This window comes from Phalangium opilio, unplaced genomic scaffold (assembly GCF_054372755.1).
Source record: "Phalangium opilio isolate 3A_F unplaced genomic scaffold, DU_Popi_V2 ptg000078l_1, whole genome shotgun sequence".
Taxonomy (NCBI): Eukaryota; Metazoa; Arthropoda; class Arachnida; order Opiliones; family Phalangiidae; genus Phalangium; species Phalangium opilio.
The window spans coordinates 4138619-4157014 of record NW_028324186.1 but is presented as its reverse complement, the minus strand read 5'-3'; the positions used below and the strand labels follow the sequence as shown (position 1 = coordinate 4157014).

Here is an 18396-nt window from a genome sequence, read left to right as displayed (position 1 = left end):
CTCTGCTTACATCACCATTCTATGAAAAACTAACTGATACCAAAATAGCAAATGCTACTTTGCGTTAACATAGCAGAGCGTGGTTTCGATCCACGGACCTCTGGGTTATGGGCCCAGCACGCTTCCACTGCGCCACTCTGCTTACATCACCATTATATGAAAAATTAACTGATACCAAAATAGCAAATGCTACCTTGCATTAACATAGCAGAGCGTTGTTTCGATCCACGGACCTCTGGGTTATGGGCCCAGCACGCTTCCACTGCGCCACTCTGCTTACATCACCATTATATGAAAAACTAACTGATACCAAAATAGCAAATGCTACTTTGCAATAACATAGCAGAGCGTGGTTTCGATCCACGGACCTCTGGATTATGGGCCCAGCACGATTCCAGTGCGCCACTCTGCTTACATCACCATTCTATGAAAAACTAACTGATACCAAAATAGCAAATGCTACTTTGCATTAACATAGCAGAGCGTGGTTACGATCCACGGACCTCTGGGTTAAGGGCCCAGCAAGCCTCCACTGCGCCACTCTGCATACATCACCGTTACGTGAAAAACTAACTGATAGCAAAATAGCAAATGCTACTTTGCAATAACATAGCAGAGCGTGGTTTCGATCCACGGACCTCTGGGTTATGGGCCCAGCACGCTTCCACTGCGCCACTCTGCTTACATCACCATTCTATGAAAAACTAACTGATACCAAAATAGCAAATGCTACTTTGCGTTAACATAGCAGAGCGTGCTTTCGATCCACGGACCTCTGGGATATGGGCCCAGCACGCTTCCACTGCGCCACTCTGCTTACATCACCATTATATGAAAAATTAACTGATACCAAAATAGCAAATGCTACTTTGCATTAACATAGCAGAGCGTGGTTTCGATCCACGGACCTCTGGGTTATGGGCCCAGCACGCTTCCACTGCGCCACTCTGCTTACATCACCATTATATGAAAAATTAACTGATACCAAAATAGCAAATGCTACTTTGCATTAACATAGCAGAGCGTTGTTTCTATCCACGGAACTCTGGGTTATGGGCCCAGCACGCTTCCACTGCGCCACTCTGCTTACATCACCATTATATGAAAAACTAACTGATACCAAAATAGCAAATGGTACTTTGCAATAACATAGCAGAGCGTGGTTTCGATCCACGGACCTCTGGATTATGGGCCCAGCACGCTTTCACTGCGCCACTCTGCTTACATCACCATTCTATGAAAAATTAACTGATACCAAAATAGCAAATGCTACTTTGCATTAACATAGCAGAGCGTGGTTTCGATCCACGGACCTCTGGGTTATGGGCCCAGCACGCTTCCACTGCGCCACTCTGCTTACATCACCATTATATGAAAAACTAGCTGATACCAAAATAGCAAATGCTACTTTGCATTAACATAGCAGAGCGTTGTTTCGATCCACGGACCTCTGGGTTATGGGCCCAGCACGCTTCCACTGCGCCACTCTGCTTACATCGGCATTATATGAAAAACTAACTGATACCAAAATAGCAAATGCTACTTTGCATTAACATAGCAGAGCGTGGTTTCGGTCCACGGACCTCTGGGTTATGGGCCCAGCACGCTTCCACTGCGCCACTCTGCTTACATTACCATTATATGAAAAACTAACTGATACCAAAATAGCAAATGCTACTTTGCATTAACATAGCAGAGCGTGGTTTCGATCCACGGACCTCTGGGTTATGGGCCCAGCACGCTTCCACTGCGCCACTCTGCTTACATCACCATTATATGAAAAACTACCTGATACCAAAATAGCAAATGCTACTTTTCAATAACATAGCAGGGCGTGGTTTCGATCCACGAACCTCTGGGTTATGGACCCAGCACGCTTCCACTGCGCCACTCTACTTACATCACCATTATATGAAAAACTAACTGATACCAAAATAGCAAATGCTAATTTGCATTAACATAGCAGAGCGAGGTTTCGATCCACGGACCTCTGGGTTATGGGCCCAGCACGCTTCCACTGCGCCATTCTGCTTACATCACCATTATATGAAAATCTAACTGATACCAAAATAGCAAATGCTACTTTGCATTAACATAGCAGAGCGTGATTTCGATCCACGGACCTCTGGGTTATGGGCCCAGCACGCTTCCACTGCGCCACTCTGCTTACGTCGCCATTATATGAAAAATTAACTGATACCAAAATAGCAAATGCTACTTTGCATTAACATAGCAGAGCGTGGTTTCGATCCACGGACCTCTGGGTTATGGGCCCAGCACGCTTCCACTGCGCCACTCTGCTTACATCACCATTATATGAAAAACTAGCTGATACCAAAATAGCAAATGCTACTTTGCATTAACATAGCAGAGCGTGGTTTCGATCCACGGACCTCTGGGTTATGGGCCCAGCACGCTTCCACTCTGCTTACATCACCATTATATGAAAAACTAACTTATACCAAAATAGCAAATGCTACTTTGCATTAACATAGCAGAGCGTGGTTTCGATTCACGGACCTCTGGGTTATGGGCCAAGCACGCTTCCACTGCGCCACTCTGCTTACATCACCATTATATGAAAAACTAACTGATACCAAAATAGCAAATGCTACTTTTCAATAACATAGCAGGGCGTGGTTTCGATCCACGGACCTCTGGGTTATGGACCCAGCACGCTTCCACTGCGCCACTCTGCTTACATCACCATTATATGAAAAACTAACTGATACCAAAATAGCAAATGCTAATTTGCATTAACATAGCAGAGCGAGGTTTCGATCCACGGACCTCTGGGTTATGGGCCCAGCACGCTTCCACTGCGCCATTCTGCTTACATCACCATTATATGAAAAACTAACTGATACCAAAATAGCAAATGCTACTTTGCATTAACATAGCAGAGCGTGATTTCGATCCACGGACCTCTGGGTTATGGGCCCAGCACGCTTCCACTGCGCCACTCTGCTTACGTCGCCATTATATGAAAAACTAACTAATACCAAAATAGCAAATGCTACTTTGCATTAACATAGCAGAGCGTGGTTTCGATCCACGGACCTGTGGGTTATGGGCCCAGCACGCTTCCACTGCGCCACTCTGCTTACATCACCATTATATGAAAAACTAACTGATATCAAAATAGCAAATGCTACTTTTCAATAACATAGCAGAGCGTGGTTTCGATCCACGGACCTCTGGGTTATGGGCCCAGCACGCTTCCACTGCGCCACTCTGCTTACATCACCAATATATGAAAAACTAACTGATACCAAAAGAGCAAATGCTACTTTGCATTAACATAGCAGAGCGTGGTTTCGATCCACGGACCTCTGGGTTATGGGCCCAGCACGCTTCCACTGCGCCACTCTGCTTACATCACCATTATATGAAAAACTAACTGATACCAAAATAGCAAATGCTACTTTTCAATAACATAGCAGAGCGTGGTTTCGATCCACGGACCTCTGGGTTATGGGCCCAGCACGCTTCCACTGCGCCACTCTGCTTACGTCGCCATTATATGAAAAACTAACTAATACCAAAATAGCAAATGCTACTTTGCATTAACATAGCAGAGCGTGGTTTCGATCCATGGACCTGTGGGTTATGGGCCCAGCACGCTTCCACTGCGCCACTCTGCTTACATCACCATTATATGAAAAACTAACTGATATCAAAATAGCAAATGCTACTTTTCAATAACATAGCAGAGCGTGGTTTCGATCCACGGACCTCTGGGTTATGGGCCCAGCACGCTTCCACTGCGCCACTCTGCTTACATCACCAATATATGAAAAACTAACTGATACCAAAAGAGCAAATGCTACTTTGCATTAACATAGCAGAGCGTGGTTTCGATCCACGGACCTCTGGGTTATGGGCCCAGCACGCTTCCACTGCGCCACTCTGCTTACATCACCATTATATGAAAAACTAACTGATACCAAAATAGCAAATGCTACTTTTCAATAACATAGCAGAGCGTGGTTTCGATCCACGGACCTCTGGGTTATGGGCCCAGCACGCTTCCACTGCGCCACTCTGCTTACATCACCATTATATGAAAAACTAACTGATACCAATAGAGCAAATGCTACTTTGCATTAACATAGCAGAGCGTGGTTTCGATCCACGGACCTCTGGGTTATGGGCCCAGCACGCTTCCACTGCGCCACTCTGCTTACATCACCATTATATGAAAAATTAACTGATACCAAAATAGCAAATGCTACTTTGCATTAACATAGCAGAGCGTGGTTTCGGTCCACGGACCTCTGGGTTATGGGCCCAGCACGCTTCCACTGCGCCACTCTGCTTACATTACCATTATATGAAAAACTAACTGATACCAAAATAGCAAATGCTACTTTGCATTAACATAGCAGAGCGTGGTTTCGATCCACGGACCTCTGGGTTATGGGCCCAGCACGCTTCCACTGCGCCACTCTGCTTACATCACCATTATATGAAAAACTAACTGATACCAAAATAGCAAATGCTACTTTTCAATAACATAGCAGGGCGTGGTTTCGATCCACGGACCTCTGGGTTATGGACCCAGCACGCTTCCACTGCGCCACTCTGCTTACATCACCATTATATGAAAAACTAACTGATACCAAAATAGCAAATGCTAATTTGCATTAACATAGCAGAGCGAGGTTTCGATCCACGGACCTCTGGGTTATGGGCCCAGCACGCTTCCACTGCGCCATTCTGCTTACATCACCATTATATGAAAAACTAACTGATACCAAAATAGCAAATGCTACTTTGCATTAACATAGCAGAGCGTGATTTCGATCCACGGACCTCTGGGTTATGGGCCCAGCACGCTTCCACTGCGCCACTCTGCTTACGTCGCCATTATATGAAAAACTAACTAATACCAAAATAGCAAATGCTACTTTGCATTAACATAGCAGAGCGTGGTTTCGATCCACGGACCTGTGGGTTATGGGCCCAGCACGCTTCCACTGCGCCACTCTGCTTACATCACCATTATATGAAAAACTAACTGATACCAAAATAGCAAATGCTACTTTTCAATAACATAGCAGAGCGTGGTTTCGATCCACGGACCTCTGGGTTATGGGCCCAGCACGCTTCCACTGCGCCACTCTGCTTACATCACCAATATATGAAAAACTAACTGATACCAAAAGAGCAAATGCTACTTTGCATTAACATAGCAGAGCGTGGTTTCGATCCACGGACCTCTGGGTTATGGGCCCAGCACGCTTCCACTGCGCCACTCTGCTTACATCACCAATATATGAAAAACTTACTGATACCAAAAGAGCAAATGCTACTTTGCATTAACATAGCAGAGCGTGGTTTCGATCCACGGACCTCTGGGTTATGGGCCCAGCACGCTTCCACTGCGCCACTCTGCTTGCATCACCATTATATGAAAAACTAACTGATACCAATAGAGCAAATGCTACTTTGCATTAACATAGCAGAGCGTGGTTTCGATCCACGGACCTCCGTGTTATGGGCCCAGCAAGCTTCCACTGCGCTACTCTTCTTACATGATCATGGTATGAACAAACTAAATTATATCAGAATAGCAAGTGCTGCTTTGCATTAACATAGCAGAGTGTGGTTTCGATCCACGGACCTCTGGGTTATGGGCCCAGCACGCTTCCACTGCGCCACTCTGCTTACATCACCATAATATGAAAAACTAACTGATACCAAAATAGCAAATGCTACTTTGCATTAACATAGCAGAGCGTGATTTCGATCCACGGACCTCTGGGTTATGGGCCCAGCACGCTTCCACTGCGCCACTCTGCTTACGTCGCCATTATATGAAAAACTAACTGATACCAAAATAGCAAATGCTACTTTGCATTAACATAGCAGAGCGTGGTTTCGATCCACGGACCTCTGGGTTATGGGCCCAGCACGCTTCCACTGCGCCACTCTGCTTACATCACCAATATATGAAAAACTAACTGATACCAAAATAGCAAATGCTACTTTTCAATAACATAGCAGAGCGTGGTTTCGATCCACGGACCTCTGGGTTATGGGCCCAGCACGCTTCCACTGCGCCACTCTGCTTACATCACCAATATATGAAAAACTTACTGATACCAAAAGAGCAAATGCTACTTTGCATTAACATAGCAGAGCGTGGTTTCGATCCACGGACCTCTGGGTTATGGGCCCAGCACGCTTCCACTGCGCCACTCTGCTTGCATCACCATTATATGAAAAACTAACTGATACCAAAATAGCAAATGCTACTTTTCAATAACATAGCAGAGCGTGGTTTCGATCCACGGACCTCTGGGTTATGGGCCCAGCACGCTTCCACTGCGCCACTCTGCTTACATCACCAATATAAGAAAAACTAACTGATACCAAAAGAGCAAATGCTACTTTGCATTAACACAGCAGAGCGTGGTTTCGATCCACGGACCTCTGTATTATGGGCTCAGCAAGCTTCCACTGCGCTACTCTTCTTACATGATCATGGTATGAACAAACTAAATTATATCAAAATAGCAAGTGCTGCTTTGCATTAACATAGCAGAGCGTGGTTTCGATCCACGGACCTCTGGGTTATGGGCCCAGCACGCTTCCACTGCGCCACTCTGCTTACATCACCAATATATGAAAAACTAACTGATACCAAAATAGCAAATGCTACTTTTCAATAACATAGCAGAGCGTGGTTTCGATCCACGGACCTCTGGGTTATGGGCCCAGCACGCTTCCACTGCGCCACTCTGCTTACATCACCATTATATGAAAAACTAACTGATACCAAAATAGCAAATGCTCCTTTTCAATAACATAGCAGAGCGTGGTTTCGATCCACGGACCTCTGGGTTATGGGCCCAGCACGCTTCCACTGCGCCACTCTGCTTACATCACCAATATATGAAAAACTAACTGATACCAAAAGAGCAAATGCTACTTTGCATTAACATAGCAGAGCGTGGTTTCGATCCACGGACCTCTGGGTTATGGGCCCAGCACGCTTCCACTGCGCCACTCTGCTTACATCACCATTATATGAAAAACTAACTGATACCAAAATAGCAAATGCTACTTTTCAATAACATAGCAGAGCGTGGTTTCGATCCACGGACCTCTGGGTTATGGGCCCAGCACGCTTCCACTGCGCCACTCTGCTTACATCACCATTATATGAAAAACTAACTGATACCAATAGAGCAAATGCTACTTTGCATTAACATAGCAGAGCGTGGTTTCGATCCACGGACCTCCGTGTTATGGGCCCAGCAAGCTTCCACTGCGCTACTCTTCTTACATGATCATGGTATGAACAAACTAAATTATATCAAAATAGCAAGTGCTGCTTTGCATTAACATAGCAGAGTGTGGTTTCGATCCACGGACCTCTGGGTTATGGGCCCAGCACGCTTCCACTGCGCCACTCTGCTTACATCACCATAATATGAAAAACTAACTGATACCAAAATAGCAAATGCTACTTTGCATTAACATAGCAGAGCGTGATTTCGATCCACGGACCTCTGGGTTATGGGCCCAGCACGCTTCCACTGCGCCACTCTGCTTACGTCGCCATTATATGAAAAACTAACTGATACCAAAATAGCAAATGCTACTTTGCATTAACATAGCAGAGCGTGGTTTCGATCCACGGACCTCTGGGTTATGGGCCCAGCACGCTTCCACTGAGCCACTCTGCTTACATCACCAATATATGAAAAACTAACTGATACCAAAGTAGCAAATGCTACTTTTCAATAACATAGCAGAGCGTGGTTTCGATCCACGGACCTCTGGGTTATGGGCCCAGCACGCTTCCACTGCGCCACTCTGCTTGCATCACCATTATATGAAAAACTAACTGATACCAAAATAGCAAATGCTACTTTTCAATAACATAGCAGAGCGTGGTTTCGATCCACGGACCTCTGGGTTATGGGCCCAGCACGCTTCCACTGCGCCACTCTGCTTACATCACCAATATAAGAAAAACTAACTGATACCAAAAGAGCAAATGCTACTTTGCATTAACACAGCAGAGCGTGGTTTCGATCCACGGACCTCTGTATTATGGGCTCAGCAAGCTTCCACTGCGCTACTCTTCTTACATGATCATGGTATGAACAAACTAAATTATATCAAAATAGCAAGTGCTGCTTTGCATTAACATAGCAGAGCGTGGTTTCGATCCACGGACCTCTGGGTTATGGGCCCAGCACGCTTCCACTGCGCCACTCTGCTTACATCACCATTATATGAAAAACTAACTGATACCAAAACAGCAAATGCTACTTTGCATTAACATAGCAGAGCGTGGTTTCCATCCACGGACCTCTGTGTTTTGGGCCCAGCACGCTTCCACTGCGCCACTCTGCTAACATCACCATTATATGAAAAACTAACTCATACCAAAATAGCAAATGCTACTTTGCATTAACATAGCAGAGCGTGGTTTCGATCCACGGACCTCTGGGTTATGGGCCCAGCACGCTTCCACTGCGCCACTCTGCTTACATCACCATTATATGAAAAACTAACTGATACCAAAATAGCAAATGCTACTTTTCAATAACATAGCAGAGCGTGGTTTCGATCCACGGACCTCTGGGTTATGGGCCCAGCACGCTTCCACTGCGCCACTCTGCTTACATCTCAATATATGAAAAACTAACTGATACCAAAAGAGCAAATGCTACTTTGCATTAACATAGCAGAGCGTGGTTTCGATCCACGGACCTCTGGGTTATGGGCCCAGCACGCTTCCACTGCGCCACTCTGCTTACATCTCAATATAAGAAAAACTAACTGATACCAAAAGAGCAAATGCTACTTTGCATTAACACAGCAGAGCGTGGTTTCGATCCACGGACCTCTGGGTTATGGGCTCAGCAAGCTTCCACTGCGCTACTCTTCTTACATGATCATGGTATGAACAAACTAAATTATATCAAAATAGCAAGTGCTGCTTTGCATTAACATAGCAGAGCGTGGTTTCGATCCACGGACCTCTGGGTTATGGGCCCAGCACGCTTCCACTGCGCCACTCTGCTTACATCACCATTATATGAAAAACTAACTGATACCAAAACAGCAAATGCTACTTTGCATTAACATAGCAGAGCGTGGTTTCCATCCACGGACCTCTGTGTTTTGGGCCCAGCACGCTTCCACTGCGCCACTCTGCTAACATCACCATTATATGAAAAACTAACTCATACCAAAATAGCAAATGCTACTTTGCATTAACATAGCAGAGCGTGGTTTCGATCCACGGACCTCTGGGTTATGGGCCCAGCACGCTTCCACTGCGCCACTCTGCTTACATCACCATTATATGAAAAACTAACTGATACCAAAATAGCAAATGCTACTTTTCAATAACATAGCAGAGCGTGGTTTCGATCCACGGACCTCTGGGTTATGGGCCCAGCACGCTTCCACTGCGCCACTCTGCTTACATCTCAATATATGAAAAACTAACTGATACCAAAAGAGCAAATGCTACTTTGCATTAACATAGCAGAGCGTGGTTTCGATCCACGGACCTCTGGGTTATGGGCCCAGCACGCTTCTGTTATAATAGGTCAATATTCTAAAGTATTTCCTTATCTATTCTTATCAGTAGGCATCAATTCTTGTTTATCTAATCTATACTTGTAACACGTGAAGTGATAAGGAGGCCTATTATTTTTCTGTCGGCTGCTACAGATGGTTAAGCAAGTTACTAGAAAGAAAACCTGTGTTGAGGCCGGTTCGCGTATTAATGAAATGAAAGATAGATACAATAACTATGATACTGTGGAATAATGTATTCAATAACCGCGATAATAATGTACTAACTAGAGATAATTCTTTATATAATTTTATTAATAAACTAATTTAATGCAAAGTCGGCTATGATTATTGGTAACGATAATATAACAATTCAACATGGTAGCAGAGCGTGGTTGCCAATAATCTAGTAGTGAGTTAGAATTTATAATATCGCGGAGTTCATCTACGGTAGCCAAATAGCAAACCAGCATGTGTCGGGAACATTGAGGCGATAGTATCCGTGTGCGATAAACAAGACAAAATCGGGCCTTGGACATGATCAAATCAGGAACGCACATAACCAAAAGCGTGCAACAAGGATGATACACGTGACCTAAGAGTGAACACAACTGAAGGACGGTTCAACTGTAGATTGAAGATTAACAAGGTAACGAATTGCAACAAATAAGACTGTGAAAAGAAACTTTTGAACAATGACAATTACTATGCGTTACTTACAATAAGAATAATAGTAGTATGGTATGAGTATAAGACAATATATATAAGACAATAGAATATATGAGATTAGTAATCAGTTAAGATGTCTGACGACGAAGAGGAGTATGGTGCTTCGAATAATTCATTTTCATTTCGTAAATTACGAGATGGCAATTACGACTCATGGAAAATGAATATCCGAGCAGCTTTGCTAGATTTTGGATTATGGGGCATAGTAGATGGTACGGTAGTAGAGCCAGCAAACACAGCCACGGCAACGGAAAAGGAATCATATCAGAGACGAAATGAAAGAGCGTTGTCGAAAATAACCCTAGCCATTAGCGATTCAAATAAAAGGTTGATAGCGAAACAAAAGACAGCAAAAGGGGCATGGGACGAGCTTGCTAAAATTTATGAACCCAAATCAAAGGCGAGGAAGGCAGAGTTGCGAGAGGCGTTTCTAGAATGCCGATATTCTAATAAGGAATCAATGGCAACACATTTGGCGAAAATCACCAGTATTGCAGAAGAACTTATTGACTCAGGCCTATCACTCACAAATGAAGAAATAGCATTTCAAATGTTGTATAAATTACCTCCTGAATATAATCAAGTATCATCGTTAGCGTATCATTGGAAGGACTCTGACTTTACCCCTGACAATGTGAAGGCATTATTAATAGCGGAACATGATAGACAAAAGCGATTAGAAGTAGCAGAGTTCAAGGAGCAAACACAGGCAGGTTTTTCTTCTTTGGCAAGAAACAAATCCAGAGGGCGTAATCAGAGTAGGCATAGAAGTACATCTAGATCTAGAAGACAACAAACTCCTAGACGATGTTACAATTGTAATGAAGAGGGGCATTACGCTAGAGATTGTCGGAATACGAGGCAATACAAACGAACCGAGACAAGGGAAAGTAGAAGGGACGGAAGGAAAGCATTTTTTGCCTCAACACTAATTGCAGGCAAGAGTACAGAAGATTGGGTCCTCGACACCGGGGCAACCCACCACTTTTGTAATAATAAAGCTTGGTTCGAAAGCTATAGGGCAATGGATTCTGAAGTAGAAATCGCAGAAGGTGGGGCGAAGGCACAAGGTGTCGGAACAATAGCGTTATCTATTCGAAATGGTGCTGAAATAATCACGTTAACGGATGTCATCTACATACCAGGATATAATAGGAATTTAATATCGGTTCGGAAATTCGATAATCAAGGGTATAAAACGATAGTCCAGCATGGCCTCATGACAATATACGACACCGAAAATAAATTCTTCATGAGTGCAAAGTTAACGGACGAAAACCTATATATTGCGGCTGCCAAGGTACATAGAGACTACAAGCAAGGACAGGACACACGTTATAATAGACCAGCTAAAAGCTATACTACAACTATGGTCAACATTACAAGATGGCACCAAAGATTAGGGCACCCATCCGAAAAAAGATTGAACGACTTGCAGGCCTATCAGATGGTCGAAGGCTTACCACAGCTACAGGGTGAATTGGGAACGTGTCATTCATGTAGAGTATCTAAAGCGACTCGGGCGCCATCTACACAAATAGCTGAAAGAGGTACCACACAAGTATTGGAAGTGGTGCATAGTGACGTCTGGGGACCGGCACCAACAATATCAAGAAATGGTGCGAGGTACATCATTACTTTTATAGACGACTATACAAGACGAGCTACGATATATTTGATGACATCGAAGGACCAAGCCTATGAGAAATTTAAGGAATACAAAGCATTCACAGAAAGGCAGACGGGAAAGAAAATCAAAAACTTAAGAACCGATAATGGTATGGAGTATTGCTCCCAGAAGTTCGAAACGTATTGTAAAGATCTTGGAATACAAGTACAACGAACTAATACTCATACACCTGAAATGAACGGCGTAAGCGAAAGATTTAACAGGACATTATTAGACGGAATAAGAACAATATTGGAAGACTCTCAATTACCCCAACAATTATGGGCGGAAGCAGCGTTAGCGTTCACCTATTTGTCAAACAGACTGCCACATTCAAAGTTACCGCATAAAGTGCCAATGGAGGAATGGTCACAAAGAAAACCAAGTGTAAGACATTTGAGGAGGTACGGATGTCTAGCCTATGCGTATTTGCCGAAACCTCATCGAAATAAATTCCAAAACAGAGCGAGGGAAGGTATAATGGTTGGTTACGCAGTGAAGACGAAAGGATACAGAATATGGTTGCCGATAGAGGACAAGATAATAGAGACTAAACATGTTCGCTTTGATGAGGATGTATTAGGAATAAGCAAATTTCAAGAATTAGAAGACAATATATACGTACATGTACCAGAAGCAGAACAAAGAACCAAGAAAGTAAGGTTTGCTGAAGAAGAAGAAGAAGACAACAATGAACAAGAGGAAGGAAGTAAACCAAAGAAACAGGAAGAGACGGGAAATAAAAGACGAAAAGAACAAATAACAACAGATGAAGACGACAATGATGAAGACTACAAAGAAGCTCTCACTGATGATGACTATGTAACCTTCAGCAGAGAAAGGAAGAATGGGCAAGAATTAAAAGACGAAGGCGACAAAGACGAGGGCGATTTCGTCACCTTAAGAAAACCATTGGAACTCCAAACGAACGAAACTCCAAATTTGCCAAAAGGATGGACAAGGAAAGAAGTAGAGCGTAAATCAGGAAGGATTGACGTGTACTACTATACGGATGACAAGAATAGACTAAGATCCATGAAGGAAGTTGTAGCGTGCCTAGAACAACGGAAAATTAAGCATGACACCAAATATTTCGATTTTACACCATTGGCAAAACAAAAAGAAACAAAAGCTTATCTCGGTAATATTGAAGGTCATTGCATAACAGTACCGAAGACATTCGAAGAAGCGATGAACAGTAAAGATGGAGAGAAATGGCATGAAGCTATGGACACAGAAATACGAACCATAAAAGATCGAGATGTCTATGACCTGGTCGAAAAGAAGCCTAATCAGAAGATCATAGGATCGAAATGGGTATACGCCATAAAGAGCAACGCCAACGGAGAGGTCATAAGACATAAAGCAAGATTGGTCGCCCAAGGTTTTTCACAGGAATATCAAATAGACTATACGGAAACATATGCACCAGTAATCAATTTTTCACTGGTGAGAACATGCATCCTGTTGTTTATAGTATGTTTTGGATGGGCGCATACACAACTAGACGTTAAAAACGCATATCTCTATGGTTCTTTGAATGAAGTAATCCATGTAAAACAACCAAAAGGATTTGTAGAACGAGGAAAAGAAAATCACGTTTGGGAGTTAAAACGAGCCTTATATGGGTTGAAACAAAGCGGACGTCAGTGGTATCGAGAAATTGATGCGGTGTTGCAAGAAATAGGCTGTACGAGAATAAATGGAAGTAATTGTATATATATCATGGATGCGAGTGCAGTTATACTCATCTACGTTGACGATATCATAGTAATGGCCAAAAAGCAAAGGGTCTTGCAAGACGTCATAACAAGAATTCGATCAAAATTCGAGGTGAATGATCTGGGCGGAGTTAAATACTTCTTGGGAATTGAATTCGATATATCCAAAGGAAGAGCTTTCATACATCAACATGGATACATCGAAAAATTAAAACAAGAATGGACAATCGAAACGCAAAGGATATATGATATACCAATACCAGTTGGAACCGCCTTTACGAAAGACCAATGTCCACCCGAAGAGTCCCCTCTAGAAGTCCCATATCGGAAACTCATAGGGATATTATTATTCTTAGCACAGCGCACTAGACCGGACATTATGTACTCCGTCACAACTTTATCAAAATATTCATCAAATCCAGCGAAAGTCCATTGGGATATGTTATTGCGTATATTAAAATATGTATTCGACACAAGTACATATGGATTGCATTATCACGATTTAACGTACATCACAATCGAAGCGTATACAGACGCGTCATATGGCATGGATCGAGACGACGGAAAATCTACATCGGGACTGATAATCAACATCGGGACAAATCCAGTGATGTGGAGATCAGCTAAACAAGAGTGCGTTGCTCAATCTAGCACGGAGGCTGAATACATAGCTTTAGCCGAAACATCGAAGGAAGTCATCTGGTTACATCGTGTAGTCAATGAACTCGTTAGAAAATTGAACTTGCAAGAAACAGTACCGTGTCCAGAGATATATTGTGACAACCAAGCAGCCATAGCCTTATCACGAAGTAACATCGAAAATAAACGTACTAAACATATAGATCTGAGATATCACTACATTCGAGATTGTGTAGAGAAAAATACTATAGCATTGGCTTTTGTTAGAACAAATAGTAACATAGCGGATATGTTCACAAAGGCTATTGCAGCTAGAAAATTTAAAGAATTTTGTAAGAGTATACAATTGTACTATTAAGAATTGTGTTTACTATTGAATGGGTGGGGAAAATGAGAGCAATAGAAATTGTGTAATCAGAAAACATAGAAAACATGTTCGAATCAGAATAGTAAGAAAATAAGGGAGCATGTTATAATAGGTCAATATTCTAAAGTATTTCCTTATCTATTCTTATCAGTAGGCATCAATTCTTGTTTATCTAATCTATACTTGTAACACGTGAAGTGATAAGGAGGCCTATTATTTTTCTGTCGGCTGCTACAGATGGTTAAGCAAGTTACTAGAAAGAAAACCTGTGTTGAGGCCGGTTCGCGTATTAATGAAATGAAAGATAGATACAATAACTATGATACTGTGGAATAATGTATTCAATAACCGCGATAATAATGTACTAACTAGAGATAATTCTTTATATAATTTTATTAATAAACTAATTTAATGCAAAGTCGGCTATGATTATTGGTAACGATAATATAACAATTCAACAGCTTCCACTGCGCCACTCTGCTTACATCACCATAATATGAAAAACTAACTGATACCAAAATAGCAAATGCTACTTTGCATTAACATAGCAGAGCGTGATTTCGATCCACGGACCTCTGGGTTATGGGCCCAGCACGCTTCCACTGCGCCACTCTGCTTACGTCGCCATTATATGAAAAACTAACTGATACCAAAATAGCAAATGCTACTTTGCATTAACATAGCAGAGCGTGGTTTCGATCCACGGACCTCTGGGTTATGGGCCCAGCACGCTTCCACTGCGCCACTCTGCTTACATCACCAATATATGAAAAACTAACTGATACCAAAGTAGCAAATGCTACTTTTCAATAACATAGCAGAGCGTGGTTTCGATCCACGGACCTCTGGGTTATGGGCCCAGCACGCTTCCACTGCGCCACTCTGCTTGCATCACCATTATATGAAAAACTAACTGATACCAAAATAGCAAATGCTACTTTTCAATAACATAGCAGAGCGTGGTTTCGATCCACGGACCTCTGGGTTATGGGCCCAGCACGCTTCCACTGCGCCACTCTGCTTACATCACCAATATAAGAAAAACTAACTGATACCAAAAGAGCAAATGCTACTTTGCATTAACACAGCAGAGCGTGGTTTCGATCCACGGACCTCTGTATTATGGGCTCAGCAAGCTTCCACTGCGCTACTCTTCTTACATGATCATGGTATGAACAAACTAAATTATATCAAAATAGCAAGTGCTGCTTTGCATTAACATAGCAGAGCGTGGTTTCGATCCACGGACCTCTGGGTTATGGGCCCAGCACGCTTCCACTGCGCCACTCTGCTTACATCACCATTATATGAAAAACTAACTGATACCAAAACAGCAAATGCTACTTTGCATTAACATAGCAGAGCGTGGTTTCCATCCACGGACCTCTGTGTTTTGGGCCCAGCACGCTTCCACTGCGCCACTCTGCTAACATCACCATTATATGAAAAACTAACTCATACCAAAATAGCAAATGCTACTTTGCATTAACATAGCAGAGCGTGGTTTCGATCCACGGACCTCTGGGTTATGGGCCCAGCACGCTTCCACTGCGCCACTCTGCTTACATCACCATTATATGAAAAACTAACTGATACCAAAATAGCAAATGCTACTTTTCAATAACATAGCAGAGCGTGGTTTCGATCCACGGACCTCTGGGTTATGGGCCCAGCACGCTTCCACTGCGCCACTCTGCTTACATCTCAATATATGAAAAACTAACTGATACCAAAAGAGCAAATGCTACTTTGCATTAACATAGCAGAGCGTGGTTTCGATCCACGGACCTCTGGGTTATGGGCCCAGCACGCTTCCACTGCGCCACTCTGCTTACATCACCAATATATGAAAAACTAACTGATACCAAAAGAGCAAATGCTACTTTGCATTAACATAGCAGAGCGTGGTTTCGATCCACGGACCTCTGGGTTATGGGCCCAGCACGCTTCCACTGCGCCACTCTGCTTGCATCACCATTATATGAAAAACTAACTGATACCAAAATAGCAAATGCTACTTTTCAATAACATAGCAGAGCGTGGTTTCGATCCACGGACCTCTGGGTTATGGGCCCAGCACGCTTCCACTGCGCCACTCTGCTTACATCACCAATATAAGAAAAACTAACTGATACCAAAAGAGCAAATGCTACTTTGCATTAACACAGCAGAGCGTGGTTTCGATCCACGGACCTCTGTATTATGGGCTCAGCAAGCTTCCACTGCGCTACTCTTCTTACATGATCATGGTATGAACAAACTAAATTATATCAAAATAGCAAGTGCTGCTTTGCATTAACATAGCAGAGCGTGGTTTCGATCCACGGACCTCTGGGTTATGGGCCCAGCACGCTTCCACTGCGCCACTCTGCTTACATCACCATTATATGAAAAACTAACTGATACCAAAACAGCAAATGCTACTTTGCATTAACATAGCAGAGCGTGGTTTCCATCCACGGACCTCTGTGTTTTGGGCCCAGCACGCTTCCACTGCGCCACTCTGCTAACATCACCATTATATGAAAAACTAACTCATACCAAAATAGCAAATGCTACTTTGCATTAACATAGCAGAGCGTGGTTTCGATCCACGGACCTCTGGGTTATGGGCCCAGCACGCTTCCACTGCGCCACTCTGCTTACATCACCATTATATGAAAAACTAACTGATACCAAAATAGCAAATGCTACTTTTCAATAACATAGCAGAGCGTGGTTTCGATCCACGGACCTCTGGGTTATGGGCCCAGCACGCTTCCACTGCGCCACTCTGCTTACATCTCAATATATGAAAAACTAACTGATACCAAAAGAGCAAATGCTACTTTGCATTAACATAGCAGAGCGTGGTTTCGATCCACGGACCTCTGGGTTATGGGCCCAGCACGCTTCCACTGCGCCACTCTGCTTACATCACCAATATATGAAAAACTAACTGATACCAAAAGAGCAAAAACTACTTTGCATTAACATAGCAGAGCGTGGTTTCGATCCACGGACCTCTGGGTTATGGGCCCAGCACGCTTCCACTGCGCCACTCTGCTTGCATCACCAATATATGAAAAACTAACTGATACCAAAATAGCAAATGCTACTTTTCAATAACATAGCAGAGCGTGGTTTCGATCCACGGACCTCTGGGTTGTGGGCCCAGCACGCTTCCACTGCGCCACTCTGCTTACATCACCAATATATGAAAAACTAACTGATACCAAAAGAGCAAATGCTACTTTGCATTAACACAGCAGAGCGTGGTTTCGATCCACGGACCTCTGTATTATGGGCCCAGCAAGCATCCACTGCGCTACTCTTCTTACATGATCATGGTATGAACAAACTAAATTATATCAAAATAGCAAGTGATGCTTTGCATTAACATAGCAGAGCGTGGTTTCGATCCACGGACCTCTGGGTTATGGGCCCAGCACGCTTCCACTGCGCCACTCTGCTTACATCACCATTATATGAAAAACTAACTGATACCAAAACAGCAAATGCTACTTTGCATTAACATAGCAGAGCGTGGTTTCGATCCACGGACCTCTGTGTTATGGGCCCAGCACGCTTCCACTGCGCCACTCTGCTTACATCACCATTATATGAAAAACTAACTCATACCAAAATAGCAAATGCTACTTTGCATTAACATAGCAGAGCGTGGTTTCGATCCACGGACCTTTGGGTTATGGGCCCAGCACGCTTCCACTGCGCCACTCTGC

General features: G+C 43.4%; 1 non-coding gene across 1 annotated transcript; it reads right to left on the bottom strand.

The window, feature by feature from the left end:
- Positions 1 to 17784: 17784 nt before the first annotated feature.
- TRNAV-CAC (transfer RNA valine (anticodon CAC)) lies at positions 17785 to 17856 on the bottom strand. The gene has a single exon. It is a non-coding gene; the product is annotated as a tRNA-Val (tRNA).
- Positions 17857 to 18396: the final 540 nt, after the last annotated feature.